Consider the following 20,927-nt stretch of genomic DNA (forward strand, 5'->3'; position numbering starts at 1 on the left):
CTTCCTCAGATTAGGAGACCAAAACTGAACATAATATTCCAGGTGAGGCCTCACTAAGGCCCTGTACAACTGCAGTAAGACCTCCCTGCTCCTATACTCAAATCCTTTAGCCACGAAGGCCAACATACCATTTGCCTTCTTCACCGCCTATTGTACCGACATGCCAACCTTCAATGACTGATGAACCATGACACCCAGGTCTCGTTGCAGCTCCCCTTTTCTTAATCTTCCGCCATGCAGATAATTTTCTGCCTTCGTGTTTTTGCCCCCAAAATGGATAACCTCACATTTATCCACATTATACTGCATCTGCCATGCATTTGCCCACTCACCTAACCTGTCCAAGTCACCCTGCAGCCTCTTAGCATCCCCCTCGCAGCTCACACCGCCACCCAGTTTAGCGTCATCTGCAAACTTGGAGATATTACACTCAGTTCCTTCATCCAAATCGTTAAAGTATATTGTAAAGAGCTGGGGTCCCAGCACTGAACCCTGCGGCACTCCACAAGTCACTGCCTGCCAGTCTGAAAAGGACCCGTTTATCCCGACTCTCTGCTTCCTGTCTGCCAACCAGTTCTCTATCCACGTCAGTACATTACCCCCCAATACCATGTGCTTTAATTTTGCACACCAATCTCTTGTGTGGGACCTTGTCAAAAGCCTTTTGAAAGTCCAAATACACCACATCCACTGGCTCTCCCTTGTCCACTCTGCTAGTTACATCCTCAAAAAATTCCTGAAGATTTGTCAAGCATGATTTCCCTTTCATAAATCCATGCTGACTTGGACCGATCCTGTCACTGCTTTCCAAATGCACTGCTATTTCATCCTTAATGATTGATTCCAACATTTTCCCCACTACTGATGTCAGGCTAACTGGTCTATAATTCCCTGTTTTCTCTCTCCCTCCTTTTTTAAAAAGTGGTGTTACATTAGCTATCCTCCAGTCCATAGGAACTGATCCAGAGTCGATAGACTGTTGGAAAATGATCACCAATGCAGCCACTATTTCTAGGGCCACTTCCTTAAGTACTCTGGGATGCAGACTATCAGACCCCGGCTTTCAATCCCATCAATTTCCCTAACACAATTTCCTGCCTAATAAGGATATCCTTCAGTTCCTACTTCTCACTCGACCCACAGTCCCCTAGTACATTCGGATGGTTATTCGTGTCTTCCTTGGTGAAGACAGAACCAAAGTATTTGTTCAATTAGTCTGCCATTTCTTTGTTCCCCATTATAAATTCACCTGAATCCGACTGCAAGGAACCTACATTTGTCTTCACTAATCTTTTTCTCTTCACATATTTACAGAAGCTTTTGCAGTCAGTTTTTATGTTCCCTGCAAGCTTCCTCTCGTACTCTATATTCCCCCTCTTAATTAAACCCTCAGTCCTCCTCTGTTGAATTCTAAATTTCTCCCAGTCCTCAGGTTTGTTACTTTTTCTAGCCAATTTATCTACCTCTTCCTTTGGTTTTAACACTATCCTTAATTTCCCTTGTTGGCCACAGTTGAGCCACCTTCCGAGTTTTATTTTTACTCCAGCCAGGGATGTACAATGCTGAAGTTCATCCATGTGATCTTTAAATGTTTTCCATTGCTTATCCACCATCAACCCTTTCAGTATCATTTGCCAGTCTATTTGAGCCAATTCACACCTCATACCGTCGAAGTTCCCTTTCCTTAAGTTTCCGAATTAACTGTGTAACTCTCCATCTTTATAAAGAATTCTACCATATTATGGTCACTCTTCCCCAAGGGGCGTCGCACAACATGATTGCTAATTAGTCCCATCTCATTACACATCACCCAGTCTAGGATGGCCAGCTCTCTCATTGGTTCCTCGACATATTGGTCAAGAAAACCATCCCTAATACACTCCAGGAAATCCTCCTCTACCGCATTACTACCAGTTTGATTAGCCCAATCAATATGTAGATTAAAGTCGCCCATGATAACTGCTGTACCTTTATTGCACACATCCCTTATTTCTTGTTTGATGCTGTCCCCAACCTCACTACTACTGTTTGGTGGTCTGTACACAACTCCCACTAGCGTTTTCTGACCTTTGGTATTTCAGAGCTCCACCCATACCGATTCCACATCATCCAGGCTAATGTCCCTCCTTACTATTGCATTAATTTCCTCTTTAACCAGCAACGCCACCCCACCTCCTTTTCCTCTCTGCCTATCCTTCCTAAATGTTGAATACCCCTGGATGTTGAGTTCCCAGCCTTGGTCACCCTGGAGCCATGTCTCCGTGATGCCAATTACATCAAATCCGTTAACTGCTGTCTGCGCAGTTAATTCGTCCACCTTATTCCGAATAGTCCTCGCATTGAGGCACAGAGCCTTCAGGCTTGTCTTTTTAACACACTTTGCCCCTTTAGAATTTTGCTGTAATGTGGCCCTTTTTGTTTTTTGCCTTGGGTTTCTCTGCCCTCCACTTTTACTATTCTCCTTTCTATCTTTTGCTTCTGCCTCCATTTTATTTCCCTCTGTCTCCCTGCATAGGTTCCCATCCCCCTGCCATGTTAGTTTAACTCCTCCCCAACAGCACTAGCAAACACTCCCCCTAGGACATTGGTTCCGGTCCTGCCCAGGTGCAGACTGTCCGGTTTGTATTGGTCCCACCTCCCCTAGAACCGGTTCCAATGTCCCAGGAATTTGAATCCCTCCCTTTTGCACGACTCCTCAAGCCACGTATTCATCTGAGCTATCCTGCGATTCCTACTCTGACTAACACGTGGCACTGGTAGCAATCCTGAGATTATTACTTTTGATGTCCTATTTTTTAATTTAGCTCCTAGCTCCCTAAATTCGTCTCGTAGGACCTCATCCTGTTTTTTTACCGATATCGTTGGTATCTACGTGCACCACAACAACTGGCTGTTCACCCTCCCTTTTCAGAATGTCCTGCACCTGCTCCGAGATATACTTGACCCTTGCACCAGGGAGGCAACATACCATCCTGGCGTCTCAATTGCGGCCGCAGAAACGCCTATCTATTCCCCTTACAATTAAACCCCCATCACTATAGCTCTCCCACTCTTTTTCCTGCCCTCCTGTGCAGCAGAGCCACCCATGGTGCCATGAACTTGGCTGCTGCTGCCCTCCCCTGATAAGTCATCCCCCTCAATAGCACCCAAAGCGGTATATCTGTTTTGCAGGGTGATGATCGCAGGGGACCCCTGCACTACCTTCCTTCCACTGCTCTTCCTGTTGGTCATCCATTTACTATCTGGCTGAGTACCCTTTACCTGCGGTGAGATCAACTCGCTAAACGTGCTATTCACGTCATTCTCAGCATCGTGCATGCTCCAGAGCGAATCCACCCGCAGCTCCAGTGCCGCAATGCGGTCCGTCAAGAGCTGGAGGCGGATACACTTCCCGCACACGTAGTCGTCAGGAACACCGGAAGCATCCCTGATTTCCCACATAGTACAGGAGGAGTATAACGCGTGTCCGAACTCTCCTGCCATGTCTTAACCCGTGAAGCAAGATACGGGATAATGTAACAAAAATGCAGGTCTTCTCAGGAAAATACCACAGAGTACCTTCTAATCTTTCAAGATATCAGAACCTCATTTACTAGATGGTGACACCGAGATTTATTACCAAGAATACTGGATCTGAGCACAAAGATTGAGGATTTGGTGGGATGACATCTCACCGGCTTTGCAAGTAACATCGCTGTGTTTTTCCACCTTCAATCTTTAATTCCTTCTCTTTTCTGCTTTTTTGTTCCACTTGATCCTTTATTGGCTCTTTATAGCTTTCCCTTCTCCGCTGATTAGTTCTTTCATTCACATGACCAGTGGTGCATGTTACCACGGACCTCCAACTATCCATCATCCCAGTATCCACATTCTTGATATTTGCCAGAATTGTCCCAGGAGTCACGCTTCAGGTTGATAGATCAGTGGGAATTGGGCCTGTCAGAATTTATTAAAAAACAACTTGCAGTTTCAAATCAAAGAAGAAAAAAAAGAAAATCCATTTAAAATTCTAGGTGAAAGGAGATTTGGAAGCCCTCAATTATTTCACATGGTGGGGGTTGGGAGGAGGTTGTCCTGCTGCATTCCTTTTCCAAGTTTAACTTTTTCTGATAAAAACCCAAAGCAACAGTTGCATAATAGAGCTGGGTGGGAAATTCCTGGAAGCTTTCCCACTCGTCCGCCGAAAGTCTGGAGAGACAGATCGTCTGTCGAGGTTACGACAAGCATGTGGGAGAATCCTGGCTGAAATTCAACTCCCCCGCCCACTCTTGACCTGTGGTAAGTTAGCCGATCTTAGCCAAGATGATTACTAGGTGCACTCCAACCTGGGCGAGGGAGCAGTAAAAATGAGCCAGTTTTTGCTTGCGGTTGCTATCCAGTGACCCGTGCTGGATTATTCATGTGTGTGGATAGTTGGTGAGGACAGGAACTGGGGCAGCTGTAAAATTCCATTAAGTTAAATAGCCTGCCAACATTTTGGGGGGTAATTGTAACCTAACTCACTGGGAGTGAAACCCATGGGGTTTGGTGCAATGCCTGCCCAATATTATTCTTCACTGACTTAAACGGAGAGTAGAATCGGGTGGGGTGTAAAAACAACGATGCACCCGATCTTGTCAGTTTCCCGATGGGTGCCTTTGGTTAAAATTACCTCCTAAATAACTATCCATCGCTACATGTGAAAATGGCAGCCTGCAGCAAGCTACCAGCGTCATGCATGTACCCCAGCATGAAAATTAGGGGGTAAAGTAATGAACAGCCTTTTAAGGATTTATTCAACACCTTAAAAATTATTATAGATACAAAGCAAAAATACATGCAGCAGAAAATAAATCATATTTAAATGAACTGTTGTGAAATTTGAGAAGCACATCTGACGTAGATGATTCCAGCGAAGTGTAATCATCGAATTACATGGGTTGGTTGGTTCGTCGGTCAGTCTGTGTTTCTCTCACATGGAGACACATACTTACTAAAGTTGTTCTAATGTATAAGAAATAGTGACTGCTTTTTGAATCAAATTCTGTAGCAAAAATATTTTCCATTACATTTCAGTTTCTCTCACAGTATGATTTATGAAAAAGAACAGCATATGATTCTTCAAAGAAAATACAGGACATTGCATTCTATTATTTTTGACATAAATTACATAAGACAATGGTTTATGAAACAATATTCACCCAAAATAGAAATTACATGATTCATTCAATGCTGACATTTCAGTGCGGCATTTGGGCGGTTCACTGGATGGCATCCAATGTAATTCTTTTCACTTTTTGAATCATGAAAATATAATGGCATTTTTCTCAGTAGGCTGGTAGCTGCACTGTTAAAGGATTGACTTCCATATTAGCCTGAACTGGAAACTCAGCCTCACCTGATTGAACTCAGAATTTGTTTTGATGACAAGTTTCATCCATCTTACCGTGGAAGGGAAAATGGTTGGAGAGGGGCCTCTTGATTACATCTCTTGATGGGTCTTTCAAGGGACAATATTGGTATTGGGAATGTCTGAGGCCACGCCATCCCACACTTCACCACTGAGGGGATTAGGCACAGATATATATAATTAATTTAAGGGTGCAAATATCAGGGGGAAATCTATAAATGTATGGTTCTTAGTTGAAACCAAGGATCTAAGTAGCAGGGTCTTAGGATAAACATGTTAAAATAGTCCCTGATTGCTTCATCCTATTGGGGTACAATTTTTTTTGAAAAAGCCAGGCAAGGTGAGTTTGTTCATGCAATCTGTAACTGACTGATGATAGGCACAAGAAAGCAACCTTTCAATACTTGGCCAAAGTTTGGTGTGAGACAAGCAAAATAATAGTCTGAGAGTCCATCTCTGTCCAGCTTGTGGATTTCAAAGCTGGTAAAAAGGAACAGGAGTAGATCATTCAGTGCCTTGAGACTGCTCCACATATTCAATTAGATCAAGGCTGTTCTGTTCCTCAACTCCATTTACCCGCCTTAGCTCTATATCCCTTGACACACTTACCTAACAAAAATCTCTCGAACTCAATCTTGAAAGCTCCAATTGTCCCAGCAGCCATAGACTTTGTGGGAGAGGGTTTCAGATTTCTATTACCTTTTGTGTGAAAAAGGGCTTCTGATTTCGCTCCTGAATGGTCGAGTTCTAATTTTAAGATTATGTTCCAGCAGACTGTCTTGGAAGATGAATGGTTCAGTATTATTTTAAGTAGTTTTATTTTTACAGCCTGTTGTGTGATCAATCTGTAATTTTTGCACAAAACATCATGGGGGCGCTAACGACTTTTCACCCAGGCGTGGCGCCGCTACCGACTCCCAAGAGATTCTGCGGGGGTTTAGGGACGGTGCTAACCAGTAGCGCCCCACTCCTACTGGTAGCGCCCTGGGCCATTGCCATGGGCAATGCCCGCAACAGCTTCGCGGGGTGCTACCGGGCTGTAGGCTGCTAGCGGGGCAGAAATTAAAGTGAAAGTACAGCAGTATAAAACAAAATGGCCGACTTACCGGTCGCGGCCTTCTTGGTTGCAGATCGCGGGGTCTGTGCCGCGATCTTGCAGCTCGGCACTCCGCTTGTGTGCCGGGCTGCTGCCATGGCACCTCACTCCCTCGTGGTCCAGCGGTGGCCATATCTCCCTCCTGCTGAGTCGGCAGCTTGGCCCTCCCCACCCCACTTTAATGGAAGGGGAGAGCCCTGTCTTCCCGCCAGAGCTACATGTCCCACCGCGTGGTACTGGAAACTTCGCGTCCCTTTGCGCCACGGTCCTGCCCCCAACATGAACCTGTCGGGGATAGTAAGCCCAATATAGCTCACGGAGCGGGACTTCCACGCCTGGCACAGGAACTCCTGCCTCGTGGCTGGTACCGCATTTTCGGTTGCAAATGTTGAAAAATGTAATTAGCTTCTGCCAAATGCCAAGATATTTTATATTGCAATGCCCACGCTCGTAAAACTATTTCTCCCCACTTCTATATGGCACCCGAGGCATATCACTAGGGGGGTAGTGCTGGACAGGCTAATGGGACTCAAGGTTGACAAGTCCCCTGGTCCTGATAAAATGCATCCCAGGGTATTAAAAGAGAGGGCGGAAGTTATAGCAGATGCATTCGTTATAATCTACCAAAATTCTCTGGACTCTGGGGAGGTACCAGCGGATTGGAAAGCAGCTAATGTAACGCCTCTGTTTAAAAAAGGAGGCAGACAAAAGGCAGGTAACTATAGGCCAGTTAGTTTAACATCTGTAGTGGGGAAAATGCTTGAAACTATCATTAAGGAAGAAATAGCGGGACATCTAGATAGGAATAGTGCAATCAAGCAGACGCAGCATGGATTCATGAAGGGGAAATCATGTTTAACTAATTTACTGAAATTCTTTGAGGATATAACGAGCATGGTGGATAGAGGTGTACCGATGGATGTGGTGTATTTAGATTTCCAAAAGGCATTCGATAAGGTGCCACACAAAAGGTTACTGCAGAAGATAAAGGTATGCGGAGTCAGAGGAAATGTATTAGCATGGATAGAGAATTGGCTGGCGAACAGAAAGCAGAGAGTCGGGATAAATGGGTCCTTTTCGGGTTGGAAATCGGTGGTTAGTGGTGTGCCACAGAGATAGGAGCTGGGACCAGAACTGTTTACAATATACATAGATGACCTGGAAGAGGGGACAGAGTGTAGTGTAACAAAATTTGCAGATGACACTATGGTTAGTGGGAAAGCGGGTTGTGTAGAGGACACAGAGAGGCTGCAAAGAGATTTGGATAGGTTAAGCTAATGGGCGAAGGTTTGGCAGATGGAATACAATGTCGGAAAGTGTGAGGTCATCCACCTTGGGAAAAGAAACAGTAAAAGGGAATATTATTTGAATGGGGAGAAATTACAACATGCTGATGTGCAGAGGGACCTGGGGGTCCTTGTGCATGAATCCCAAAAAGTTAGTTTGCAGGTGCAGCAGGTAATCAGGAAGGCGAATGGAATGTTGGCCTTCATTGCGAGAAGGATGGAGTACAAAAGCAGGGAGGTGCAACTCTATAGGGTATTGGTAAGGCCACACCTGGAGTACTGCGTGCAGTTTTGGTCACCTTACTTAAGGAAGGATATACTGGCTTTGGAGGGGATACAGAGACGATTCACTAGGCTGATTCCGGAGATGAGGGGGTTACCTTATGATGATAGATTGAGTAGACTGGGTCTTTACTCGTTGGAGTTCAGAAGGATGACGGGTGATCTTATAGAAACATTTAAAATCATGAAAGGGATAGACAAGATAGAGGCAGAGAGGTTGTTTCCACTGGTCGGGGAGACTAGAACTAGGGGGCACAGCCTCAAAATACGGGGGAGCCAATTTAAAACCGAATTCAGAAGGAATTTCTTCTCCCAGAGGGTTGTGAATCTGTGGAATTCTCAACCCAAGGAAGCAGTTGAGGCTAGCTCATTGAATGTATTCAAGTCACAGATAGATAGATGTTTAACCAATAAGGGAATTAAGGGTTATGAGGAGCGGGCGGGTAAGTGGAGCTGAGTCCACGGCCAGATCAGCCATGATCTTATTGAATGGCAGAGCAGGCTCGAGAGGCTAGATGACCTACTCCTGTTCCTAATTCTTATGTTCTTATGTTCTTATGTTCTAATCCAAGAACTTGCCAGGGAAAACAGCTGCAAAACAGTGAAGCTGCATAGGTAAAGGCCAAAATAAATGAATGTCTCCTTGAGTGCGTTGCCATAGGGTTCAATCAGCTTTGCAAATTCATGGCAGTTGGAGCAGATAAGGATTACAACAAGAAAATACATTGTGATATTAAATTGAATGAAGCAACTGATTATCATTAAATGAGCTCCCCTACACATACAGTGCTTGTCTTCCTTAGGGCTTCGTCACAATGAGTATTAGGAGCAATTTGCACACTAGTCCAGCTGACCCTACTTAAATGATGCACAGAAAGTGGCTGTCAACATTAGTACAAAATACTTAATATTAGTGATAAATTTGTAGGTATCACCTATAATTTCTAAGACTTAACAGCTTTACTGTCCTGGAGCACTTTTGAACAATTTGTTCTCATGGATTTGTGGCAGATAGGCAAGTAAAAATATTTTGATGAAAAAAATATTAAAGCTTGTATAAAAAATACCATTTGAATCAATACTTACTAGTGTGAAATCCATCAAAAATTGTTTTTTAAGAATCATACATTGAAAATCAGAAAGCTTATTCATTCGAATCCATCCCTCTGGAAGCTTATGCATATGTAATGTTTAATTATATGAAGTTTCCCCTTCACTGAGGTGCCACGGTTTCACTCTGTGAATGATTGCTGGGAAGATAATTAAATCGAAGTCACTACTCATCGGTGGAATTTTAACCTTCAGCAATTTATATTTGTCATCAGTGTGGCTTTAGGTACTACTGAGCATAACACCAAAACAGGAGTCGCATTATTATGTGATGCCAAGAATTACGATGTAATTAGTTTATTCATCCCTGCAGTGATTTGAACAGAAAGATCAGAAGTTTGTAATCTATGAGGCAATTATTATCGATTCAGCAGAACACTGAAAATGTAGCATAAAATAACAAATATAGGCAGAATCTAATAAGCTTGTCCAATTTGCCAGACATTAGCAGACATCTTGCATCTCATTCTTTTTTAATGCATCCTTGTTCCAGTTGTGAATTTGCATTTAAGCTTTATATATTCCATGGGTTTGAATCATAATTTTTTGTACTCTGTGAAATAAACAGGGAATAATGGAGGCCTGAGAAGGAATTAGAAGCCAGAGCGATCGTTTTGACTTTGTGCGACAGTGTAAAATGTGTGATGATGAGTCGACAGCCCGTTTTACATCCCTCCCGATTTTTAGTCCTGTTGACTTCAAAATGACCCCCCAGTGATTCAATTGAAGGCTTCAGGTGAAATTGTAAACCACAATAGCAAAGAATGGAGATTAAATTATTGCATTGCATTTGTTTCATGGTTTTTGATTTCATTTTAGAATTTACCTCAGATTATTATTTAAAGCACAGTACCCACGTGATGAGATAAAAACAGAAAATGCTGGAACCACTCAGGCAGCATCTGTGGAAAGAGAAACAGAGTTAACGTTTCAGGTCGATGACTCTTCATTCACCCTCATGAAGAGTTTGACTTCAAATTGGGAGATGCGGAGTGCAGGCCAACACACACACCCTGCTCCGTCAAGGGATCGACTAACCCAGCACACACTGTAGAAATTAAATCTCCAATCTTCCTGGTTTGAATGGCTCATTACCACATCACATGGTGCACTGTTCACTGAGCCGTCAGGGAGCTCTGCAAAGTACCAGAATGCTGGCCTGTGTTTTGCATTCAACAGAAGCTATGCATTGAAAGCAGTGGTATATGGCTGTCGAGCCAGACGAGCGAGGTGTATTAAGAGTCATGTCATGTATTCAACTATCATTGTAACCCATATATAAGCTGACCTAAGTTGTACATCTTGAGAACATTGACCACAAGGGGGTGAACTTGTGGGAGACACTCCTAACCTGGACTCTCAGGTATAAAAGGGGAAGCTCCACCCACCTTCATCACTTGAGGTCTTGGTAATAAAGATAACTGGTCACAGAGTGACCTTTTCTCAAGTATGGGCCTGGTGTGCATTTATACTGTATAGTAAGGACATATCATTGGTGACGAGAAACTGGAATTTAAACCACGCGAGCATGGCCACTAGCAGCACAGAAAAGAGGTACTGTGTTGGTGATGATTGGGACGACTTTATTGAGAGACTCCAGCAAGGTTTTGTCACTAAGGAATGCTGGGACAGGATTCGGCCGACAAACTCCTGATGGTTTGTGGATCCAGAACGTACTCCCTGATGAAGGACCTTCAAGTGCCAGAGAAAACGGTGGACAAGACGTTCGAAGAGCTCAGTAAGTTGATCGGGGAACACCTTAAACCGGCGCGCAGTATGCACATGGCGAGACACCGGTTTTACACGCACTGGCGGCGAAAAGGGCAAAGCGTTCCAGACTTCGTGGCAGATCTCCGGCGACTGCCGAGCCTATGTAAGTTCCCAGATGCATGCAGAGCAGAGATGGTGTGAGACTTTTTTATTGAGGGCATCGGGCACGCTGGGGTTTTCAGGAAACTGATTGAGACCAAAGACTTGACCTTGGAAGCGACGGCTCTGATAGCCCAGACATTTATCTCAGGGGAGGAAGAGACCAGAATGATGTATGACAAAAATCTTGGCTCAAATGCGGCAAACGACCAGGGAGTCAACATTGTTAACGCGGCACACAGTTCTCTAGACAGACAAGGGCAATCAGACATGCCCCAGCATGTAGTCGAACCCAAAGGGGGAATTCAACAGAGACAATGGCTAGCTGAACAGTGATTCATGCCATCGCAATGGACAATGCGGCCAGTAATGGGGCCATCAACACCTGTTAATGGTGCGCTTAAGGACAGTTACAAAGACAGTCAGAGACGATCGACTGGTAATAGACCTTTTGTTTCCAACAACGGGGCCTCCAGCTCATGCTGGAGGTGTGGAGGCAAACACCCAGCCAGAACTTGCAGGTATCAGCAATATACCTGCAGAAACTGCAATGTCAGCGGTCACGTGGCGCGTATGTGCAGGAAGCCTGCAGCCAGGTTGATGTACGAGGGGGACGGGCCCGATGTAAGCCCTACGAGGCCAAATGAATACTGGGGGAAATCGCTGGAAGCTGAAGTTCAGAGAGTTCATGTGGAGCACATATACAGTTCATATACCTGGATGCCACCGATAATGATGAAAGTGCTCCTCAATGGCATCCCAGTATTAATGGAGCTAGACACGGGGGGCCAGCCAGTCCCTGATGAGTATCAAACAGTTTGAAAGGTTGTGGGTGTCCAAGGCCAGGAGGCCAAAATTATTGCCGATTGACGCACAGCTACGGTCATATACAAAGGAGATCATTCCGGTGCTAGGCAGCGCCACAGTAGTCGTGACCCACAAAGATTCGGAGAACAGGTTATCACTCTGGATTGTCCCGGAGGATGGGTCCCGCACTACTGGGGAGGAATTGGCTTGCTGTCATGAACTGGAAATGGGGCGATGTCAATGTAATTTCTTCTGTGGAGCGAATATCATGCTTACAGATCCTGGACAAATTTGTCTCATTATTTCAACCCGGCATCGGCACTTTCATGGGGGCCAAGGTAGTGATTTACATAAACCCGGACAGCAGGCCAGTACACCAGAAGGCCAGAGTGGTGCCGTGCGTGATGCGGGAAAAGATAGAATGCGAGTTGGACCACCTGCTGAGGGAAGGCATCATCTCGGCAGTCGAATTCAGTGACTGGGCAAGCCCGATCGTGCCGGTGCTGAAGGCGGATGGGTCGGTCAGGATATGTGGCGATTACAAGGCCACCATCAATCAGGTGTCACTCCAGTACCCGCTACCGAGAGCGGAGGACCTTTTTGCGACGCTATCCGATGGCAAACATTTTTCAAAATTGGACCTGACCTCAGCTTACATGACCCAGGAGCTGGCGAGTGAGCCGAAGAAGCTGACCACCATCACGACACACAAGGGGTTGTTTGAGTGTGACAGATGCCTGTTTCGGATTCGTTCGGCCGCTGCGATCTTTCAGCGAAATATGGAAAGCCTCCTCAAGTCGATTTCAAGGACGGTGGTTTTTCAAGACGGCATCCTCATCATGGGTCACGATACTGAAGAACACCTCCACAACCTGGAGGAGGTGCTACGCAGACTGGACCGGGTAGGGCTGCGACTGAAAAAGGCGAAGTGCGTCTTCTTAGCTCCAGAGGTAGAATTCCTGGGGAGGAGGGTAGCAGCAGACGGGATCAGACCTACTGCGTCCAAAATGGAAGCGATCCAGAGATCACTCAGACCCCGTAACACGATGGAGCTGCGTTCGTTCCTGGGGCTCCTGAACTATTTTGGTAACTTTCTTCCCAAATTGAGCACGTTGTTTGAGTCGCTACACATGCTCCTACGCAAAGGTCGCGATTGAGTCTGGGGGGACAGCCAGGAAAGGGCTTTTGATTGAGGACACAACTTGTTATGCTCCAACAAACTGTTAACATTATATGACCCGTGTAAGAAACTTGTTCTATTGTGCGATGCGTCGTCCTATGGGGTCGGGTGTGTTTTGCAGCATGTGAATGCCTTTGGTCAGTTACAGCCGGTAGCTTATGCCTCCAGAAGTCTGGCCCAGGCAGAAAGGGGCTACGGGATGGTAGAAAAGGAAGCGCTTGCATGTGTATATGCAGTAAAGAAAATGCACCAGCACCAATTTGGCAGGAAATTTGAGCTGGAGACAGATCACAAACCCCTAACATCCCTTTTGGCTGACAACAAGGCCATAAATGCAAATGCATCGGCCCGCATACAGAGGTGGGCACTTACGTTAGCCGCTTATGACTACACAATTCGGCATAGACTGGGCACTGCAAACTGCGCCAATGCACTCAGCAGGCTCCCACTAGCCACCACTGAGGGGACAACTGAGCATGATGCTAAGATGGTCATGGTTGTTGAAGCTTTCGAAAGCGAAGGCTCACCTGTGACAGCCCGTCAGATTAAAGTCTGGATAAATAAAGACCCGCTATTGTCTTTAGTTAAGAAATGTGTCCTGAATGGGGACTGGGCAGCCACATACGGGGCATGCCCTGAGGAATTTAAACCGTTTCATAGACGCAAGGATGAACTCTCGATACAGGCCGATTGCCTACTGTGGGGAAACCGAGTAGTCATGCTCCAGATGGGCAGAGAGGTGTTTATCAGAGAACTTCACAATGAGCAACCGGGCATTGTCATGATGAAGGCAATTGCCAGGTCACATGTTTGGTGGCCAGGGATAGATGCAGACCTGGAACTTTGTGTTCACAGGTGCAACATGTGTGCTCAGCTGGGCAACGCACCCAGGGAAGCCCCTTTTAGCTCCTGGTCCTGGCCCGCCAAGCCATGGTCATGCATCCATGTGGATTACGCAGGTCCTTTCATGGGAAAAATGTCTTTAGTTGTAGTAGACACCTACTCCAAATGGATTGAGTGTGCCATTTTAAATTCAAGCACATCCTCTGCCACGGTCGAAAGTCTACAAGCAATGTTCGCCACCCATGGTCTACCGGATGTCTTGGTCAGCGACAATAGCCCGTGCTTCACAAGCACTGAATTCCAGGACTTCATGGCAGGCAATGGAATCAACCATGTCAGAATGGCACCGATCAAGATGGCCTCAAACGGCCAGGCGCAACGAGCAGTGCAGATAATCAAACAGGGGATGCTCAGAATCCAAGGGGGTTCCCTACAAAGCCGCTTATCACGCCTCCTGTTGGCCAATAGATCCCGATCACACTCGCTCACAGGGGTTCCACCCTTTGCTCATGAAAAGGACGCTCAAAACCAGGTTATCCCTTATACACCCTACTATGAAAGAAATTGTTGAGAGCAGGCGTCAGTCACATTGTGACTACCATGACAGGAATGCGAGGGCGCGATGTATTAATGTCATTGACCCTGTTGTTATCCTTAAGTATGCTGCAGGGCCCAAATGGCTTGCAGGCATTGTGATTGCCAAAGAGGGGAATAGAGTTTTGGTAGTTAAACTTACCAATGGACAAATCTGCCGCAAACACGTGGATCCAACTAAAAGGAGGTTCAGCAACCCCATAGAAGAAGCAGAGGAAGAACACGACGTAGAGTTTACTCCACCACAGGTGACCGAACACCAGAACCAAGTGGAGGTGAGCCCAGTTACTGTGGGCAGTCCGGACAGGCCTGAGGCACCGCAAACAGCAGACACTCAGGCTAGCGCCCAACAACCAGAGCCCCAACTCAGGCGCTCTGCAAGGGAGCGTAAACCATCAGAGAGACTTAACCTGTGATCCCAATAAGACTTTGGAGGGAGGATGTCATGTATTCAACTTTCATTGTAACCCATGTATAAGCTGACCTAAGTTGTACACCTTGAGAACGTTGCCCACAAGGGGGTGAACTTGTGAGAGACACTCCTAACCTGGACTTTCAGGTATAAAAGAGGAAGCTCCACCCACCTTCATCACTTGAGGTCTTGGTAATAAAGGTAACTGGTCACAGAGTGACCTTCTCTCAAGTATGGACTTTGTGTGCATTTCTACTGTATAGTAAGGACATGTCAAGTCACATAGCCACAAGGACAATCAGAGATGCATTTTAATATGAAGTATGCTGGCTCAGTGGGTAAATGCACCGATTGGTGTGGTATTGAGGCATGGTAACCAGGAATAACCCAGGTTCAATCTCTGGTCTCTGGTGATTTGGCTACCGATGGCCTTTGTATTCTTTGGGCCGGAGGAATAAAACGGGCTGGATTTTCATCATTTAGCCCTGCCATTGGTTTTCCGGTGTTATTTCGATGCTATTTAAAAATCGAGTTTTTTTTTAACCACCAAAATACAGCTCTCACTCAAAGGACGCTATTTTCATCAATAAACCGGTGGTAGGGCTAACTGTATTTCACTCTTATTTTTCAACGTGCAACATTGAAAGTAAAATGTGTGGTATTTTTGTGCATTCGTCATCAATATCCATGGGCTCCTCCTCTCCCTGACATGGCCTTACCTTCGGCCGGCCGCTCCTCCTCTCCCTGCCGCCTCCTGTGCTCTTCCCCCCACCTCAAGTTCCCCCAATCTCTCCCCGACCACCTACACCAGGTGCTTACAAAGCCCATCCGCGGGTGCGTTGGTCCACTGTACCCTTGCTGACTCAGTCCCTTCGGGTAGCCGGCCCGGCCCAGCGGCGTCTATGGCTTCCCTTGGGGAATGGGGACATGGGACACTGTCGGGACATGGGGACACTGTGGGGACATGGGGACTGTTATATCTTCAGATGCTCTAACAATGACTCCACGAGACAGTGTGTTGTGCTTGAACTGTAGTGACCTTAGTCCATTTAATTCAACTCCAGAGTGAGGATCACACATGGTGGCCTACCTTTTATACTAGGCCTGGCATACCTGTACAGGTAACCTACAAGTCTCCCACTGTGGTGCCCTCTGGCGGCACACCTTGTAATAGTACAAACAGTTGTACAGAGCCTTGGTGAGGCCACACCTGGAATATTGTGTTCAGTTTTGGTCTCCTAATCTGAGGAAGGACGTTCTTGCTATTGAGGGAGTACAGCGAAGGTTCACCAGGTTGATTCCCGGGATGGCAGGACTGAGGAGAGACTGGATCAACTGGGCTTGTATCCACTGGAGTTTAGAAGAATGAGAGGGGATCTCATAGAAACATATAAAATTCTGATGGGATTGGACAGGTTAGAGACAGGAAGAATGTTCCCGTTGCTGGGGAGTTCTAGAACCAGGGGTCACAGTCTAAGAATAAGGGGTAAGCCATTTGGACCGAGATGAGGAGAAACTTCTTCACTCAGAGAGTGGTTAACCTGTGGAATTCTCTACCGCAGAAAGTTGTTGAGGCCAGTTCGTTAGATGTATCCAAAAGAGAGTTAGATGTGGCCCTTATGGCCAAAGGGATCAAGGGATATGGAGAGAAAGCAGGAAACGGGTACTGAGGTTGAATGATCAGCCATGATCTTATTGAATGGTGGTGCAGGCTCGAAGGGCTGAATGGCCTGCTCCTGCACCTAATTTCTATGTTTCTATGTTTCTAGTAATCATGTAGGATACATGACTAAAAAAGCAATAAAGAAAGGAAAGATAGATTACGAAGGTAAACTTGCGCAAAACATAAAAACTGATAGTAAAAGCTTTTACAGATATATAAAATGGAAAAGAGTGACGAAAGTAAATGTTGGTCCCTTCGAAGATGAGAAGGGGGATTTAATAATGGGAAATATGGAAATGGCTGAGACTTTAAACAATTATTTTGCTTCGGTTTTCACAGTGGAAGACACAAAAACCATGCCAAAAATTGCTGGTCATAGGAATGTGGGAAGGGAGGACCTTGAGACAATCACTATCACTAGGGGGGTAGTGCTGGACAGGCTAATGGATCTCAAGGTAGACAAGTTCTCTGGTCCTGATGAAATGCATCCCAGGGTATTAAAAGAGATGGCGGAAGTTATAGCAGATGCATTCGTTATAATCTACCAAAATTCTCTGGACTCTGGGGAGGTACCAGCGGATTGGAAAGCAGCTAATGTAACGCCTCTGTTTAAAAAAGGAGGCAGACAAAAGGCAGGTAACTATAGGATGGTTAGTTTAACATCTGTAGTGGGGAAAATGCTTGAAACTATCATTAAGGAAGAAATAGCGGGACTTTAATATGCACATAGATTGGGCTAGCCAAACTGGAAGCAATACGGTGGAGGAGGATTTCCTGGAGTGCATAAGGGATGGTTTTCTAGACCAATATGTTGAGGAACCAACTAGGGGGGAGGCCATCTTAGACTGGGTGTTGTGTAATGAGAGAGGATTAATTAGCAATCTCATTGTGCGAGGCCCCTTGGGGAAGAGTGACCATAATATGGTGGAATTCTGCATTAGGATGGAGAATGAAACAGTAAATTCAGAGACCATGGTCCAGAACTTAAAAAAGGGTAACTTTGAAGGTATGAGGCGAGAATTGGCTCGGATAGATTGGCGAATGATACTTAGGGGGTTGACTGTGGATGGGCAATGGCAGACATTTAGAGACCGCATGGATGAAGTACAACAATTGTACATTCCTGTCTGGCGTAAAAATAAAAAGGGGAAGGTGGCTCAACCGTGGCTATCTAGGGAAATCAGGGATAGTATTAAAGCCAAGGAAGTGGCATACAAATTGGCCAGAAATAGCAGCGAACCTGGGGACTGGGAGAAATTTAGAACTCAGCAGAGGAGGACAAAGGGTTTGATTAGGACAGGGAAAATGGAGTACGAGAAGAAGCTTGCAGGGAACATTAAGGCGGATTGCAAAAGTTTCTATAGGTATGTAAAGAGAAAAAGGTTGGTGAAGACAAACGTAGGTCCCCTGCAGTCAGAATCAGGGGAAGTCATAACGGGGAACAAAGAAATGGCGGATCAATTGAACAAGTACTTTGGTTCGGTATTCACTAAGGAGGATACAAACAACCTTCCGGATATAAAAGGGGTCAGAGGGTCTAGTAAGGAAGAGGAACTGAGGGAAATCTTTATTAGTCGGGAAATTGTGTTGGGGAAATTGATGGGATTGAAGGCAGATAAATCCCCAGGGCCTGATGGCCTGCATCCTAGAGTACTTAAGGAGGTGGCCTTGGAAATAGCGGATGCATTGACAGTCATTTTCCAACATTCCATTGACTCTGGATCAGTTCCTATGGAGTGGAGGGTAGCCAATGTAACCCCACTTTTTAAAAAAGGAGGGAGAGAGAAAACAGGGAATTATAGACCGGTCAGCCTGACCTCAGTAGTGGGTAAAATGATGGAATCAATTATTAAGGATGTCATAGCAGTGCATCTGGAAAATGGTGACATGATAGGTCCAAGTCAGCATGGATTTGTGAAAGGGAAATCATGCTTGACAAATCTTCTGGAATTTTTTGAGGATGTTTCCAGTAAAGTGGACAAAGGAGAACCAGTTGATGTGGTATATTTGGACTTTCAGAAGGCTTTCGACAAGGTCCCACACAAGAGATTAATGTGCAAAGTTAAAGCACATGGGATTGGGGGTAGTGTGCTGACGTGGATTGAGAACTGGTTGTCAGACAGGAAGCAAAGAGTAGGAGTAAACGGGTACTTTTCAGAATGGCAGGCAGTGACTAGTGGAGTGCCGCAAGGTTCTGTGCTGGGGCCCCAGCTGTTTACATTGTACATTAATGATTTAGACGAGGGGATTAAATGCAGTATCTCCAAATTTGCGGATGATACTAAGTTGGGTGGCAGTGTGAGCTGCGAGGAGGATGCTATTAGGCTGCAGAGTGACTTGGATAGGTTAGGTGAGTGGGCAAATGCATGGCAGATGAAGTATAATGTGGATAAATGTGAGGTTATCCACTTTGGTGGTAAAAACAGAGAGACAGACTATTATCTGAATGGTGACAGATTAGGAAAAGGGAAGGTGCAACGAGACCTGGGTGTCATGGTACATCAGTCATTGAAGGTTGGCATGCAGGTACAGCAGGCGGTTAAGAAAGCAAATGGCATGTTGGCCTTCATAGCGAGGGGATTTGAATACAGGGGCAGGGAGGTGTTGCTACAGTTGTACAGGGCCTTGGTGAGGCCACACCTGGAGTATTGTGTACAGTTTTGGTCTCCTAACTTGAGGAAGGACATTCTTGCTATTGAGGGAGTGCAGCGAAGGTTCACCAGACTGATTCCCGGGATGGCGGGACTGACCTATCAAGAAAGATTGGATCAATTGGGCTTGTATTCACTGGAGTTCAGAAGAATGAGAGGGGACCTCATAGAAACGTTTAAAATTCTGACGGGTTTAGACAGGTTAGATGCAGAAAGAATGTTCCCAATGTTGGGGAAGTCCAGAACCAGGGGTCACAGTCTGAGGATAAGGGGTAAGCCATTTAGGACCGAGATGAGGAGAAACTTCTTCACCCAGAGAGTGGTGAACCTGTGGAATTCTCTACCACAGAAAGTAGTTGAGGCCAATTCACTAAATATATTCAAAAGGGAGTTAGATGAAGTCCTTACTACTCGGGGGATCAAGGGTTATGGCGAGAAAGCAGGAAGGGGGTACTGAAGTTTCATGTTCAGCCATGAACTCATTGAATGGCGGTGCAGGCTAGAAGGGCTGAATGGCCTGCTCCTGCACCTATTTTCTATGTTTCTATGTTTCTATCTAGATAGGAATAATGCAATCAAGCAGACGCAGCATGGATTCATGAAGGGGAAATCGTGTTTAACTAATTTACTGAAATTCTTTGAGGATATAACGATCATGGTGGATAGAGGTGTACCGATGGATGTGGTGTATTTAGATTTCCAAAAGGCATTCGATAAGGTGCCACACAAAAGGCTACTGCAGAAGATAAAGGTACGCGGAGTCAGAGGAAATGTATTAGCATGGATAGAGAATTGGCTGGCGAACAGAAAGCAGAGAGTCGGGATAAATGGGTCCTTTTCGGGTTGGAAATCGGTGGTTAGTGGTGTGCCACTGGGATCGGTGCTGGGACCAGAACTGTTTACAATATACATAGATGACCTGGAAGAGGGGACAGAGTGTAGTGTAACAAAATTTGCAGATGACACAAAGATTAGTGGGAAAGCGGGTTGTGTAGAGGACACAGAAAGGCTGCAAAGAGATTTAGATAGGTTAAGCGAATGGGCGAAGGTTTGGCAGATGGAATACAATGTCGGAAAGTGTGAGGTCATCCACCTTGGGGGAAAAAAAACAGTAAAAGGGAATATTATTTGAATGGGGAGCAATTACAACATGCTAAGGTGCAGAGGGACCTGGGGGTCCTGCTGCAACTTTATAGGGTATTGGTAAGGCCGCACCTGGAGTACTGCATGCAGTTTTGGTCACCTTACTTAAGGAAGGATATACTGGCTTTGGAGGGGGTACAGAGACGATTCACTAGGCTGATTCTGGAGATGAGGGGGTTACCTTATGATGATAGATTGAGTAGACTGAGTACTCGTTGGAGTTCAGAAGGATGAGGGGTAATCTTATAGAAACATTTAAAATAATGAATGGGATAGACAAGATAGAGGCGGAGAGCTTGTTTCCACTGGTCGGGGAGACTAGAACTAGGGGTCACAGCCTCAAAATACAGGGGAGCCAATTTAAAACCGAGTTGAGAAGGAATTTCTCAGAGGGTTGTGAATCTGTGGAATTCTCTGCTCAAGGAAGCAGTTGAGGCTAGCTCAATGAATGTATTCAAGTCACAGATAGATAGATTTTTAACCAATAAGGGAATTAAGGGTTACGGGGAGCGGACGGGTAAGTGCAGCTGAGTCCACGGCCAGATCAGCCATGATCTTATTGAATGGCGGAGCAGGCTTGAGGGGCTAGATGGCCTACTCCT

The sequence above is a fragment of the Pristiophorus japonicus genome, chromosome 3 (assembly GCF_044704955.1).
Source record: "Pristiophorus japonicus isolate sPriJap1 chromosome 3, sPriJap1.hap1, whole genome shotgun sequence".
Lineage (NCBI taxonomy): Eukaryota > Metazoa > Chordata > Chondrichthyes > Pristiophoridae > Pristiophorus > Pristiophorus japonicus.